This window comes from Echiichthys vipera (genome assembly GCF_963691815.1).
Source record: "Echiichthys vipera genome assembly, chromosome: 13".
NCBI classification, from domain to species: Eukaryota; Metazoa; Chordata; class Actinopteri; order Perciformes; family Trachinidae; genus Echiichthys; species Echiichthys vipera.
Window position 1 is genome coordinate 20,341,079 of NC_139838.1, and position 16,590 is coordinate 20,357,668.

Genomic DNA, 16,590 nt, shown 5'->3' on the forward strand with positions numbered 1-16,590 from the left:
TGTAACTAGCTTGCAGCAGCCTCTAAACCCCCCCAGACAAAGTTATCATTGTTTTTGCAGGTAGGCAGACCTGTCACCCTGAGTGTGTGTTTAGCCCAGTTGCCATGAAGGTTATCAGGCCAGCGCACAAACTAAACTAGAGGTGGAGGGGAGGCGCACTCCCCACAGGTTAGGAGGCATAAGTATGCAGCACCATTTAGGTGCTTATTTTTACGTGTGTGTGTGTGTGTGTGTGTGTGTGTGTGTGTGTGTGTGTGTGTGTGTGTGTGTGTGTGTGTGTGTGTGTTTACAGAGCTGTCCGTCCATGTGTCTGTTTATCCGCCTGTGCGCGTGTGTGTGTGCAGAACCTCCCAGCAGGAGCAGCCAAAGTGCGTTCCTCTAATGTCATCCTGTGGCCGTCCTCCAGCTAAAAGCCAGCGGCTCTCTCTCCTCCACACTCCTCCCCCAATGTCACCTTTCCTCCCTCCGCTTTTTACTTTCTCCTCCTCTAACGCCTCCTACTCCTCCTCTCTCTCCCTTCACTCCCTCTGTTTGTCATTTTTCATCATCTGTCCATGTTTGCTAATCTCGTTCTTTCTCTGCTCTCCGTCTCAATTCATCATCTCTACTTGGGTCTTGTGCTGAAGGTTACCGAGTCGCTGATGGAGAGAAGACGAGGAACAGACGCTCATAAAGACTGACAGCGAGGGAGGGAGGGAGGGAGGGGTTATCCTCTTATCTATCTCTCACTTTTCCCTCTGCTCTTTCATTCCCTGTGTTTTCTCCCCCATCTCTTCACCCCTCCATCGCCCTTTGTTTTCTTTCTTTCACTCTCCCCCTCTCTGTTCCTCATCTCCCGATCTCTGCCCGCTCCATCTGCTTCTTCCCATCATTTCTACCCTGACACAACTCACCTCTCCCTCCCTCTCTCTTCCTGCTGATCTCCGCACGCTGACAGCCGTCAATTTCAGACAGACGGACACACTTCACAGAAACAGCATTTGAAGGGAAGGGCGGTTGTCTGTCTGTGCTTAATAAGATGTGAAGCCTGTTATTGTGACCCGTGCACCAGGTCAACACATAACCCAGCGTGTGTTTACAGTTTGCTTTCGGCATGTTAAATACGATCAGATCGCCTTACTCTGTCATGCTTCAGCACATATGAATGCAAAGCTACACACACACACACACACACACACACACACACACACACACACACAGCTCAGTACATTAGGCTGTTAGAGGATTCTATCTTTACACACATAAGGTCACATTCAGAGCTTCCGTATGCCTCGCTACACAGGCCGGCTGCATTAGGTCCAGGAATCATGGAAAAGCGGCCTGCCTGTCTCTATCTCAAATTCTAATCACCACTCGCAGTCATTACTATTCAGTCTGTGCTCCCGATGGCTGCCTGCACAACAGCTAAGCTTTGCACTAAAGTTTTGGTTAAACCGTGAAGGCCAAAGCCCATTTCCTAACACCCACATTTGTATTACATATTGATAAACACAATCTGTGTTACTTTCTGCCCCCAATCTGCCGTCTCCTTCCCTCCCTCCTCCCCGCCGGTCTCCCTTCACCTTGGCCTCCACCGGTCCAACTTCAAAACAATGTGCCTGCCCCCACCACCACATTCACGGCACATTCAGCGGATCCATTTCCTTTGTCATGACTTATTTATGCATTACACATCTTTTCTTAATAATCTCTCCTCTCATCTTTCAATTTTCCCTCCTTTGCCGCCCTCAGTCTCTGCATACCTTTCTTCTGCTTCGCTTAAAGCATTTCACCTCTCCACTATCTCCACGCCTGGGCACACTTCCCCCCCATTCGACTCAATTCTTATCTTCCCCTCTCTATTCCTTCATATCTTTCTTTTCCTATCCTTCTTCTCTATCTTTCTGCCCAGCTCCCTCCCCGTGCCTTCCATCCCCCTCACTCTTCGTCCTCCCGCCCCATCTGAAATTAAACCCCGTCGGCGTGAGCCTGGCCCGACCACGTCTCCCACCGAGGCCCAGCCACACGGACCCAAGAAACAGACCTTGAAAGACAAGATAAAGTACATCAAAACTGCAATGGGTTCACCACTCCATGGGCAGTGTATATTTTTGGATACCATTTCACATTTTTACACTCTCCCCGCCCTGCTCCGCCCAGACTGTCTGTGTTTCTCTCCCTCCGTCTGTTTTGCTCCGTCTCTCGTCCCCTTCCTTCTCAGACATTGTCGCAGTCTTGACAGTAAGGCGAGTCTGCAGTGATTAACATTGATTAAAGTGGCTAACGAGTCTCCTTTTCATTCTGCTGGTGTGAGGCTGTGTGTGCCTGTGTGTTTGTGTGGATATGGGCTGTGAGAGTGTGCCTTTAATGTGTGTTACTGTGAGTGTGTTTTAGTGTTCAAAATGTGTCCATAAAGCTGTCACTCATCTGGGCTGGGTGTGTGAGGAAAGAAAAGCCCAGCTGTGAGAGCTTAGCAGTTGAGGTGGCTCTGTGTTTAATGGGATTGTGCACAGGCAAACATGTGTGTTCACCTGTGTGTTTGTGTTTGTGTGTGTGTAGTATACAGTGTACATGAAACACACTCACTAATTCATCTGCCTGTTTAGCACAGAGGCTCTCATCCTTTGTTTTCCTTCCACATGGACCATTTTACCCGCAGTTTTGCACAGCGAGAACCAAACGCCCTGCCGGTTCATTCAGCTTCCAGTCAAGTGACCAATCAAATCTGCCATTTTTCCCTCAAGAGCACTTTGAGTGTGTCGTGGTGTTTTATTATATTAAAAAAAACGTGTGGACTTTTTGTATGTATGATCACGGATGTTGCATTCATGTGTACACTTTTTTTCCCTGTGCTAATCTCAGAAAATATTTCAAATTCATGTTCATGTTTAGTTTAGACGCCATCAATTAAGTACAGACTAAAGATGGTTACATAGGTTGTTGTCCAGGCCTGGGCAATATAGTTCGAATAGGTTTTCAGATATTTAAAGCTGCTTTTATCAATATTTTATATTATATTGATGAGCCCACAGAGAATTGTGTAGTCCCCCTCAGCTCTACGGAGCATGTTAGCATTTTGTTTTGTTTGGCTAATTTAATGTTTTGTTCACTCTCACTGGTCTGTTTGTTGATTCCAGCAACAGCAGGTGGCTGGCTCTAATAAGCCCATTGTACACTATCTTCCAAGCACTAAATGGAAGACAAAGGGAACCACTAGCTGACAACATAGTGGAGCATTTAGCAGCGAAAGAGCCAGATATTTTTCCAGGAGTTGGTGGAGACCAAAACAGCAAAAAGAGAGTGAATATTGAATTCACCAGGTGAACAAAACACATCCGTACAAATAGTAGATCCGTACAAGTAGATCCGTACAAATAAACATAAATTAAGACTAATAGTTATTTTTACCTTTTTCAAGGCAACCGGTTTACAGCATTTAAAAAAAAGTAAGATCAACTTGTCCCATTTTACAGTGTATTATTGAGTTTATAGCTAATGCTGCCTCCAAGTGGCCTAAAAGCAATTGATGCATAATATGGTACATATAACAAATAATTAAGGCTAAAATAATCAATAAGATTCAAGGATAAAGCTGTGAATGAGTAAAATAAAAAACCTCCCTAACTAGTATTTTTAGTTTTTAATTACAACCTACACAACGAAACAAAACCCCACAAATCTAACACAATGAGATGATACAAGAAAGGATTTGAATTTCTGCCCAGCCCTATTGTTGGCTGCATAAAAGCATACCAAATTGACTTTAAAAAAAGGTGGTGTAGTCTGTGGAGCTTTGAACAAAAGTGCAGAATTTGCATGTGCTATACGACCCAGGTGTGATTGAGCGTGTTGATTTAGTGTTGTATGGTACCTGAACACAGTAGCTTGAGCAGTAACCCTCCTAGCTGAGGCGGTGAAGGCTGAGTGAGCCTTTGAGGCGCACAGATTCACATTCGACATGGCTGCCTGAGCCATAAGAACAACTCCATGAATTATGAAAGGGCACAAGCCCATCGCTGGGCTGCTCTGAGAGGGGAAGAGATGGAGGGAGAGATAACTACATTGTAGATAGAGAGAAAGATAGTGTAGAGTGAAGCAAAGTGGAAAAAATGAAGGAGAGAAACATGCACTGGCACAATGAGAGAGGAAGATAAACCGTGCATGTGTAGTGGAGTGAGAGGGTGTTTGTTTTGGAGTGAGGAAGGAAGTGTGTGTGCTTGTCTCTGTGTGGAGTTTTGCCTGTCTGTGTATGTCAGAAAGATCGACGATGCATGGTTCCCAAATCTAACCAGCTGCGTAACTATGGCATCAGCTTAAGGCTCATCACTGGGTCCACAAAGGCAACATTTTCACGCAGACATAACATGCACCACGCAGGCTTTGTTCCAGCCTCTTCAAACAGTTTCCACTGTGTAGGTGTGACAGCACGCCAGGCAGGGATCTGCTGCCCACCATTTCCAAACCTCGGCAGAGGAGAGACAGAGAAGGTTTTTTTTTTTTTTTTACAGCAATTATCTAATGTGTGATCTGGGGGTCTGGCTGCCTGTCATGTGGAGCCTCTGGTTTATTCTGTCTTTTAATCTTTCTGGTAATCTTTTTGCCACTGCTGAGCCGGTGTCACAGCAGTGAACTCCAAGACAAGGCAATTCCATTAGGAGGTGGCATGAGGAGGCATTCATTAATGGCCCTGACCAGATGCTGCGCCGCATATCGAACAGAGGCGGGGGGGGATTTGATTTCTTCAGGATAATGCACTGTGCATCATCGCAAAGTTGTTCCAAAAAGGGGTTTTCCATATTCAGGACGAGGCATTGTGGCTACTGAGAGAGCAGGTGGATTTCCTTGGGTGTTATTCTAGAGTATCATTGTGTGGTTTCACAACCTCCCTCCCATCCCTCGCCATCCCGGATTCTGGTCCAGGTCTATCTCTTCGGAGCCTGCTCAGTATTCAACACTCACAGCTGTCCACTCAAATCTTCTCTCAATCTATCGGAAGAGTTTAAACAGAAAACAGTACAAACATGTATTATTTATCCTTCCTGCACCCAATCCTCCCCAGAGATGTTCCAACACCCGAACATATATGGGTGTATACCTTCCAACCCTGTATGGATGTGATCGGATGCTTTCATTGTTGGGTGGCTTGGCTCCGGTTAAATCATTTGTATAACATGAAAAGATACATACAGAGATTTTATGCCATAGAACTTTCCTTTATTATCTTGTTTGAAGGTCAGTCACAACTGAAAAAGAACAGAAATAAATCTAGGAATATATAACAATTCCTTTAGAAAAATGCAAAAAATTACAACCACACCAGTAAAATAAAAGACATTCATAATTTTAAATTGTACAGTAAGTAGTGTACATTAGTGCAAAGGCAACTGAATTGGCAGCACTAGTGCCATTCTGAAATGAAGCCTTGCATAGTGTACACATCGCCGTTTAACCGGTGGATCTTCCAGTGTAAAATATTGCCAAATTGCTGGCATTTTGCTCACGTAAGTTCGGACTAATGTTACACTCTCCGCTAGCAGACTAAATCAGAAATCAATTCTTTTTCAGTGGTGTAAAAACAGTAGTTGCCAGTGTCAGCATAGCACAACTTACTGTACAGGGTGCTGTTTTAGAGCAGCAAAGAAGAATTGATTTCTGGGAAACCGGCCATCTTATCTTTGTGAACCATTTTTAAAATTTTCTTACATGGTATTGGATTGGTGCATAGACGTGTGTACTCGTTCCAGATTTTTAGGCTGTAACTGATGCGTTTCCTATACTGGTATTGGTGTTTAACTCTAGTCCTACCAGTGTCCCTCTCCCATCACTGTCTGCATGCATTACCCAGCAGCAGCTGCGGTGTTAAAAAATTGTCCTCAGGAAGTTAACATGCTGAGTGATGCCTCGCCTCTGCAAGGATGTCTCACACCAAATGCTTTCAGAACGCTCCCTTCTTTATCTCCTCGGTTACATAAGTGCCTATATGTACAGGCAACCTTCACAATTCATAGCCTTGGGAGACGTAGAGTGATGGAAGTGAGAGGAAAGATATAGGGGGAGGCAAAGAAAGTAAGAAAGAAAACACAAAAGAGAGAGATGAAGAAGTGGAGTGGGGGAAGAACAATAGTAGGAGATGAACTGTGCAGGTGACGCAGAGGAGATAGAGAGGAGTGAGAAAACGCAGGCTGCGGTCAGTCAATTATTCAGAAGAGAAATGTCTGTTGTTCCCTGGGAGCTGCTTTGAACATGCATGCCTGGCATCACCTGCTAATGGGCCACAGATTGACATGCTACCTGAGCAGACTCCCCTCGTAGCTCTTTCTCTCCTCCTATACCGGCTCTTATCAGTGCTCTCTGGTGGAACGTGTAAATAATTACTCCATGACCACTCGGCTGTGTGAGCTGGAGGGTTGTTTGCACAAAGAAAAGCGGATATATTTTAAAAGGGCGATGGGTTATTTTAAGAAAACAGGTGAATTATTTATGGCGGCCTGCTCGGAAGTGTTTGTGCATTTGTGCTTCTGTATGTTCGGTGTGTTTGGGGATATCGCGCGCTGGAAATGACGTACCGTGAGTGTGTTTACGCTGCGTGTAAGTCGTTTGTCTTCAGCCTCAGTCATTGGGGAGTGTGTTCATTTTGCTTTGACGTTTTGCTTTTTAGAGTTTTAAAAGTGCATGAGAGTGTTTGTGTGTTTGGTGGTCTTTAGGGGGGCTGCGTACCTACATGAAACCCTGCAGTTGCCATGACTCGGAGAAAAAAGGCCAGATTATTCTCATTGGCATCCATTGCTTGGCACTGCCTGAATATGGTCCAGCCTAAATCTGACCCAGAACTACTTTCCTTCATGTTTCTTTCTTCTTTTCTACCTCTCCCCCTCTCCCTCTCTCCTGTCTTTGTTCCCTTCCCTCTCTTTCATTCTGGCTGAGAGAGGGATGTGTGTGCCAGCCCAGTGTAGGGGCTTAAAGACTGAGTTTTTTTTTTGAAAGTGAACACCCTACTGTGGTTGACTTCCTGTGAGAGCAGCTGAGCCCCTCGCACACTGAACTTCAAAGCTTGCATACAGCACTATATACTGATGATAGAAATGGCTGAAATGCCTCATGGTGCACATCTCTGATGGCTTTACATCAGACGTTTGTGTTATATTTTACTCCTATTTTCTCTTATATGTTGTGGTTATTTCAGATGCTTAATTTGTCTGTTTATTCTCAAGCCTTTTAGTCTTTTTCTTAAGTGTGTCCTCTGCTCTGTCGGTGGCCAGACAGTTGGACATAAGTGAGATAAGCACTTTGTTTTTGGACATGCTCACGACGGGCTAGTGGGAGCTGCCTGGCACCCTTGCTGAGGGCGTGTGCTGTGGAGAATTAATCTTGATGAAGTGTGTCACAACCTCTCGCCTGTCTTGCTTTCTGCCTGCCTGCCTGCCTGCCTGCCTGCCTGCCTGCCTGCCTGCCTGTCTCCTGCCTCATGCTGTCTCTCTCTGTCTTTTACATTTAACAAAATAGAAATTGGTGTGTTCTCACAGGTAATATTTCCGGTGTGACAATAGAAAAGTGGTTTCATTTGGCTTTGATTGCCACATTGCCTCCGGTCAGGATCAATTCCAAATAAAAGATATTGATTGGCTTCAGTGTCATTTCAGCAAATCCAAGAATGTATTAAAGCAGAGTCATTAGGAAACATGTGAGACAGGGAAGGCTCTGTCCTTGATTTTACACCTTCTTAATATTGAGTCTCATTTCCACACGATTCATAGTTTACTGAATTTAGACTTAAACTGTTTTCCAGCCGATGCTGCAGCAGGCACCATATGGGGATGAGGTCCATTAGTTAAAGGTACTTAACAGATGCTTAGCAGAATAGCAAAACAGAAATATTAGTATGTATCAAATGTGGTGAAGAAATCACATTTCTCTTCTGTTTTCAAAGAAATTACACTGACTGTTTTTTAATCATCAGTGCTTGTCAGTGAGATGGATTTAATTTATAAATCTTCTATCCCGATATAAGTCATTTCATATCTCAATAATGATATATCACGCTAAAAAATGTTTTCTGGATATTCAATAAACAGTGAAATAATGACCACCTGGTAAAGCCTTATTTTATATTTGTGATTTAAATACATGACAAATGAAAAGTACAGAGAATTTATCATTTTATAAAGAACTTAAATGGAAAATGAACATAACGTAACGTCAATATCGCTGTAACGCAGTTGGGCTGCTGGTTTTTCTACACCGAGATAGAAAACCTCATACAATAGAACATTTTTATATCATCTTATCGCCCAGCCCTAAGTTGAATTCAATCTTGTTCGGATTGTACTGCACCCTTACCTGAATATATTCTAAAAAAACGCAGTCATTTTCCAGGGTTTGTACAATCTTTCATCCATGTGTGAATGCAGAACCTTTGTGAAAGGCTGCCTTGGATGATAAAGGAGAGAGGTGAATGAGTTGTGCTTTTCATGATCTGACGACGTCATTCTGCCAAGCTGGATATCTCGTGAATGAGAGGCGGAGGGTGAGACAGTAAATGAGAGGTGAGCTCACGGAGAGAGCAGATGTGGGCAATCGAGCCTTTAATAGTGAGATACAATTAGAGCCTCACCTTTAGAGAGGTGGACCCTTGTTATCGCAGCTTGTCGCAGGGTATAATCACGCCACAGACTCAGCGGGATGACTGACTTTTCAAGACTGGTCTTGACCGTGATCTGACATCACCCCGTGACATACCTCTGAAGACTTTCTGTTATTAAGAGGAAAGCTGTTCCCATTATCTTTTCCCATTTCACCGTTTTATTCTTTGTGTCCATCCTGTTTTTATAATTCAAATTTCAACATGACCAGATTTTTGGACATTACAGAGACCACAGCACTGATATTTTAGCCATTCAAATCCTAGTTGCATTGAACTAAACAATAAAATATGCAATGTAATTGCTGGATTAGAAATGAAGTGTGAGCCGTATTGCTGCCAGTCTGAGTTGACACACCGGTGCAAAGCCCAAAGTATAGCGGCCAACCACATCCAGAAACAGTTCCCAAGTGGTCCTTGGAAGTATTTCACTGTAATAAAAGGGGAAAAAACACAGCTAGTTGCCTCTATTACATTTATTTTATGCAAAGAGTCTAGCTGGAGGAGAGTCACAGTTTAATATTCAACTGTGTTATCCATATTTCTGTTTGATATTTAAACTTCCTCTGTGGATGTCTAGAAAGTAAAGAGCAGCTTAAACCTCATAGATTAATCAATGGAATTTATGCCTGTTCATATTTCCTCTGAATGAGCTGGCAGCAACCCATAATGCTTTGCAAGTGATTTAATCAGAGGTTGGTGCTGTAAGAACCGTGTTATTATGTTGATCATGATCAGTTTTGTTTCCCTCACTACAACAATTCAAATAAGGACGCCCATTGAGCCCACTAGCAAACACAAAGTGCCCTTTGAGTTGGGCCAGCCCTTTTTAATTCACGACTCCTTTCTTGTTTAATTCATGTGTATACAAGTTTATCTCAGCTGACACCATAATCGATAACGATCTGCTTCTCGTGGCCGATACCAGGAAGTTAACTGATAATTTCACATTTTTGTGAAGCTCATAACATGTAGTTTACGCATAACTGGGGTAAGAAAGGCTAAAGTGCAGTGAACAAAGATGGATGATTTAATATTCCATATAGCTCTGGCCTAACAAATTCAAATGAAATGCTTTTTAATCAGTAATATATTCCCATTATATGTTTTAATAAGTTTTAAAGGCTGAGAGAGATGTTCAACTATCCAATATGCTAGAAGACATGTCTCAGCATACATAAATATATGTATCAAATAGAAGCAAAATGGATTGTGCCTTTTTTGTGTCTGTATCATTGTAAATTTAATATTTTGGGGTTTTGGACTGCTGGTCGGATAATGCAATTATTAAAAAGTTTTTTTAAAAAGTTTGGGCTGTGATAAACTGTGAAAGGGATTTCTCACTATGCCGTTACAGACAAAAGGATTAGTTAGATAAAGCCTTTGTATCAGATATTTGGTTTTCTGAATTGCTATCATGTTCATCGTCTTGTGACCCCTCTGGAGAGGCCGAACCCCCAGATTGGGAGCCTTGTGTGTACTGTATTTGTGGTCTGTGTTTTTGACTCATCTCTGCATCATCTCCTCCACCAGCTTGGACTATAAATCCTGGTTATGCTGCCAGACATTCTGTTTCCCGTAATATGTGACACTGCACGCTCCTCTCATAGGTGCATTTGCCTCAGTTAAGTTGGCTAATACTTCACGTTTCTGAATGGGTCCCTCAAGCCTCTTCCCTCCCACTTTAAGGCACACCCAGAGTGATGCTGGGGGAGACAGGCAACTCAACTGCAGGGTGTAATAGTGAGCATATAGTCCTTACTTTAAGTGAAAGATCCATTTATCAGCCCCTGCGTCGGCGAGAATCTGCCCCGCAAGGGGCTGAGGCTGCACTGTGACCTCCCACCGAGAGGAGAAAGCAAAGGGATTTTACTGATTGGAGATCAATAAAATACCCCTTTAAAGGTGAAATCCATAACCTTTTGCATGTCCAAACCACAGCAGCAATTGAGTGTTTAATGCTGCACTTATCAGGCTGTTTCACGTCATTGTTGTTGGTATGCAGTGTGAATGATATGGTGATTCATTAATGTGAAAGCGTTGGCGTTTCAGCATTTCTCAGTAGCAGAGTGAAGAGTTTATCCCAGAAGTGGAGCACTGTGGATACGATGACAGATATCCATTTTATTTTAAATCACAGTTTTTAACTTTAAGATTTTGTGAGCTGCCTTCTGTTAAAGTGACCGGCTTTAAAAGGTAATTCCTGTCAAGGTGTCCTTGAGCAAGACTAGTAATTTCTTCAGCAGAACTATATGCTGTAGGTGATGTAGGTGTACAAGATAGCTCCCAGGTATGGGTGTCTGTAAATGTTAAAACGTTATTGCAAAGCTCCCCAGAATTAGATTAAAAGCCAGGAAAGAAATGGGACAGAGCGTCTCGAATGAGGGAACCAAAGGTGGAAGGCCGGGGCGGGGGAATAAGCCGCGGCGAGGTTTGTACAGGAATGGGTAAATATAAAAAGGTAATGCTTCCCAATTTCTCTGAGGCCAGAGTGGACAGAGGTTGTGGAGGAAAGTGCTGGATGACTCCCAGTGGTCTAATAGTAATAGAAAAGAGTTGCAGCGTTTGCCTCTTCCTACGGACTGGCTCAGCACTTGTCTCACCCTTAATCCTCCATTTTGGATCGAAACATTGTAAACCGGACCGTTAATTGCGGCGTTAACTCAATCAGTGACGACTCACAGGAGATATTGTGTTTGAGTGTGTGCGTGTGTGCTCGCATGCATGTCTGATGGTTGTCTATGTCCTTTGTGCGCATGTGTGCTTGTACAAGTAATGAGTTTTGGTGCTGAGGTACAGAGAAAAAACAGCAGAGCCCAGCTTGTCCCTGCCAGGGGACTCGATTGAAGGGTCTTGTAGGTAGTAAACAGACGATTGGTGAATGGCTTTTTAGTCAAGCCATTTCGTGCATCGGTAGTTTATCCTCCAGATGAGACTGATGTTGATTACCCCAGAGAGTGTGTTTTTAAGGTCATTAGTGATGATGTTGCGCTGACCTCATCTTTGCTGAGAGAAGCTTCTACAGCTCTGAAAAAACAGTGATGCTGTCTGTAGAGGTACAGTACACAGCAAATACAAGGTTTTTACATAATTGCTTTATTAAAAAAGTTTTATGAACTACTTTTTTTCATGGCAGCCATCTTGGAAAGCCAAATGACATAAAATGCAGACACCAAACATAGCCATGGCTTGCACTTTTAATTAGACATAGATTACTTACTGTTGGTGCAGCGGGTGTGATAGTCTGTGCGACTACAGGTCGATTCTTTAAATTGAATCAGACTCTCTCCATGGTGCTACGTTTGACACGGAAAAGCTCTGTTCAGGGTAACTTTGTAGATGGACAAGCAGATAAAACAAGTTGGGGGACAAATCTTAGAAATCTTTGCGAGGAAACTAAAAAGCTGGCCAAATAAAGCAAAGTTTTGACGTCATGGGAAGTAACACAATTAAACAGTTTGCCTTACAACAGTTATTTGGCTTTCATGTGACATTTTCATTTTGAGCCTCTAACACTTGCTGATATTGGCATTTGTTAAGAAAAAAATACTGGTGTAATTGTATTCTTTACACTACCTATCAGCATTGACACACACAAGTGCTTTTTTGTCCTCCACAGTCACCACTATTGTGTCTTTTCTCCTGCCAAGTTGGACTAAAGCAACAACGTGTGTCTTCCAGCTGTTTTTAATGGATTTCTGAAAACAGTTGGAGCCTCTGGCAGTAATGTAGGGCGAACCCACAGCAGAACAAACAGCACTAACTTCAGACTTTGAAGAATACCTTGGTGGGTTTAGACTTTTCATATCCATTCATGTCAGTGGGCATGGGGGGGGGGGGGGGGGGGGGGGGGCACACAACACAATTGCACTGTTATTATTTTTCCTTGAAAGTCAGCAAGCGCTCATGCTTCTGCTTTGATGCTATCTTGCAAAATTATTATACAGAAAAATGACAGAGGACACAGATTTGTTTAAGTTTGAAACACAGTGAAGCAAAACAAAAAAATGATTGGCACCACTCGTGTGGAAAGTGAGGGAAATATTTCCTGATAATGCCTCACTTTTGTTCCTTACAAATGATTCTTTATGATGTTTGGTTTATTTTTTCCTACAGGAATCGTAGATTTCCTGTGACTGTTGGAGATGCCCTGTTTTTTCCCACTGTATATTTTTAAGTGTCTTTTAGCTGTAGCGCTATACCTTCCCATTGTTATTTATTGATACCGGCAGTATTCTCCAAAGACTCTTTTTAGCGCAGATGTGAAAGGTGCAGTGGTGCTATCTTTGTCTACCTCGCTTGTTCTCCCCCACCTCCTCCTCCTCTCTCTCTCTCTCTCTCTCTCTCTCTCTCTCTCTCTCTCTCTCTCTCTCTCTCTCTCTCTCTCCCCTGCTATCTGCCTCCCCTGGCAGTCTTCACCAGCTTGTGCAGCCTTTGCTAACTAGCTGCGCACTCCTACTCATAGGAAAATGATGATGAGACAGCAAAACCGCCACAGAGACAATAGACAGCGGAAAGAGAGGAAGAGAGTTGGAGGGAGACGGAACGAGATGCAGGAAAAGAGAGAGAATGAGAGCCATCAGTCTTTTTTATGCACTTTCACCACATATATGTTCATCCCCGGGGAGCACTATGTCTCTGTCTGGGCCTCTGCCAACCCTTTCTGCACCTTCCTCTTTGTTGTCATCATTCAATGCATTTTCCTTTCCTCACCCCCACCCCCCCCCCCCCCCACTGTAAGTTATTAAATCTCCTTTCACCCCCTTCTTCTGTTTCCTCTCCTCTCTCCATTCCTCTCTGCCCTGCAACCTTTCTGTCTTGTGCCACTAAGTAGACTGCTTATATAACATTGTACACCTAGAGCACCCAGCCAGCCTGTTCTTCTCACTCCTCCCATTCAGTCTAGTGTTTTCCCCTTCTTCACCACCTTACCTTCTCTTCCTCCAGAGTCAGTTTTTCCTCCTCCCCTTCCTTTCTTCTCCCGCTTCCTCTAGTGCCGACTTACAGTATGAACAAATGATCCTCCCTGCTGCGTAGCCATGTCTGCTGAGGCTAAGTGATAACCAAAACAGTAAACAGTAAAGTAACAGGTGCGCATCTTCATCTAGGCTGCAACGATTCGTTGAGCAGCAGAAAAACTAATCAATAACTATTTTGATAATCAATTACTGGTAGTTATTTAAGTTATTTATCAAGCAAGGAAATATTTTCTAAAAATCCCAAATGTGATGCTCAAATGGTAGGATTATCTGAGCATCATTTGTGTGTGAGGTTGTAACAGTCATTCTTTTCCTCTTCCTGACATTTTATAGACTAAACAATCAATACTTTAATGAAACTTTTTTTTTTATTGATAACTACAAAAGAAAACTGCTGACCATGCTGCACTGCTCTATATTTCCCTCATGGTGTTCTTGGTATTATTATTATCATTATTAGAGACACCTTTACTTTCTAGACTTTGTTCCTACCTTGAATGACCACACACACACACACACACACACACACACACACACACGACAACTGACATCGCCTGTCCTGTATCTGTTTGTTTTGTTTTGTTCATTTTTTGTTGCTCTGTTATTTTTTTATCTTGCAATAAATTCAAAAAATATAGAAAATAATATTGATAACGAACTGAATCTTTGTCCACAGCTTGCACACTCAAGCCACATGGATGCAACAAATGAGTTGATATTGTCCATTTTAGCAGCCTCTCATATACATGAATTTTTCTGTTTTTCCAGCTGGTAAAATTCAAAACACGAACAATGCTTCGCCGGTGAGTTAGCTGCATTTGCTCTACTGTGTCACCCAGGAGCGTTTTTCCATAAATACTATTGAGTGCTCAAACACAGACACACACACTCTTCCTCCTGCTCTTGCTCCCTCTTGCACACCGCTGTCCTCTCACCTATTTCTCAATATCTGCCTCAGTCGCCACTCGCATCCAGGATCCTCCTCGTGGTGTGTTTTCATATTCAACACACCCCGTCTTTCTCCCACTTTCATCTTAGGTCTATCTGCTTACTATTCTCTATATCCCGCACCCATTGTACCGCTTTATCTATCTATGCCCCACCGCTCTCCCCCCATCTCAAACTTCCTCCCCTCCTCCACCACCACCAACACCCCTCTCTAAATATAGTCCCTTTGAAGCATAGCTGTGTTGTCTCTTTCCACAACACCGCAAGACAAAAGTCTGTCATCTCACATCTGAGCACCGGGGATAGAAAGCTCAGATAAGATTGATGGCCCAAAAAGAACACTGGTTAAGAGAATTGATATTCATCTGCCACAGCATGGATGACAATGAAGAGATGGGTGGAGATGAGAAGGCAGAGAGGATCCCGAAAAAAGGAGCATTGGTAATGCCACAGTGAGAAAGATGGCGAGACAGAAGAAGAGGGAGAGGTGTTATGACATTTCTGATCCACATTTTGTAATTGAATAATAATCTCTCTGGAGGCCTGACCTAGTAACATATGCGTGTGTGTGTGTGTGTGTGTGTGTGCGTGCGTGCGTGCGTGTGTGTGTGTGTGTGTGTGTGTGTGTAGGCACAATGTACATGCAGTGAGTGATTGCTGTGTGTCTAAGTGTGTGCTTCTTTGTTTGTGTGTGACAGAAAATGTGAAAGAAAGAGGAGACAACCAGGAGTGAGGGAGAAAAATGATTGCAGGGGAGAAAGAGGGAAGGTTTGCCATTTAAACACAAGGCGGCGCAATACCTCCACCTAGTGGTGCAAATGAGTCATTACAGCTGTACTCGGTGCATGTTACACATCACTGCAGTCAAGGACAATTCCCATCTCATCAGCTCACCTGCAGAAGCCCTTCTAATGACTCCTACTTTGTTTAATTACAGATTGTGTAATTTACATAATAAGTATACTTAGTATTATAAGCAGTGAAGATCACAGCGTGGCAGCTGAATATGAAATCATATCACATCATCACCTCAGTTGTTCAGTGAGGAGTCTTGAATCAGCTGTACTGTCATGTACATCGCGCACACACACACACACACACACACACACACACACACACACACACACACACACACACACACATAGATGCTCAACCTTAGAGTGGCCCTCTTTACCTGCTAACAGCCTGCTCCTCCATCAGTAGCGGCTTCCGGGGGAGCAGTGGCCATCATATGGGCCGTGTACAGGCCGGTTCCCCTGCGGCCGGAGCAAACATCGCCACTGACAGGATCTCCTTCCGCCTCAATGACCCGGCCGGAAGCTGGCTCAGGGGGGAGTGCAGATTATCATTCTCAGCACTCGCCACGAGAGTGAGGAAATGTGTTTTTTATATGCAGAGGGAGGCGAAAGGTGTAATAGTTTCTCTCTTGAAAAGAAGAGGGTGTTAATGTGCGCTGAGGGAAAAGCCCATAGCTCTTCCTGGTTTCTTTGTGTTGCTTTTATGCTGAGTGTCTTTCTCTGTGACTGTTCTTTTGAAGACATCATTTCATTATTGTTTGATGTTTTATGAACTGAAGGATCGATTAATTGTAAAGATAACTGAGGAGGAATATTTCCACGTTTAATTATATTAATTGCTGTCTTGCAGAAGAGAAGAGAAGATCAAAATCATTTTTAAGTCTGCCAGTTTAATATGAAGCTACAGCTGAAAGATGGTCCAGCTACAGGGCTAAACAGCTAGCCTGTCTCTGTCCAAAGGTGCAAAAATCCACCTAGGAGCACCTCTAAATCTCACTCATTTACATGTTTTAGTTTGTTTTATTTGTGTAAAGTAGCAGTTTTTATGGGGTGTTATGTGCCGGATTATTTCTTGGCTGAGAGAAGTGATTTCCTGAAGTCTGGTTGCCTGGCAACCTCACACTGAGGACAAGGCTCCAAATGTCAAACTATTTCTTTAACAGATAATGAAGACAATTAATTATTTTTTGGTCCTGGTTACTTATCCACATTTCTGTCTTGTCTTTCCTTCTTTCTTTATTCCACTCCT

At 43.2% G+C, this 16,590-nt stretch overlaps 1 protein-coding gene across 1 annotated transcript in view; it reads left to right on the forward strand.

Moving 5' to 3' along the window:
* The window catches only part of efna3a (ephrin-A3a), a gene marked incomplete at its 3' end in the record, with an annotated part of 59,232 nt that overhangs the window by 32,864 nt on the left and 9,778 nt on the right, over positions 1-16,590 (forward strand). The gene's annotated exons all lie outside the window — the stretch shown is intronic.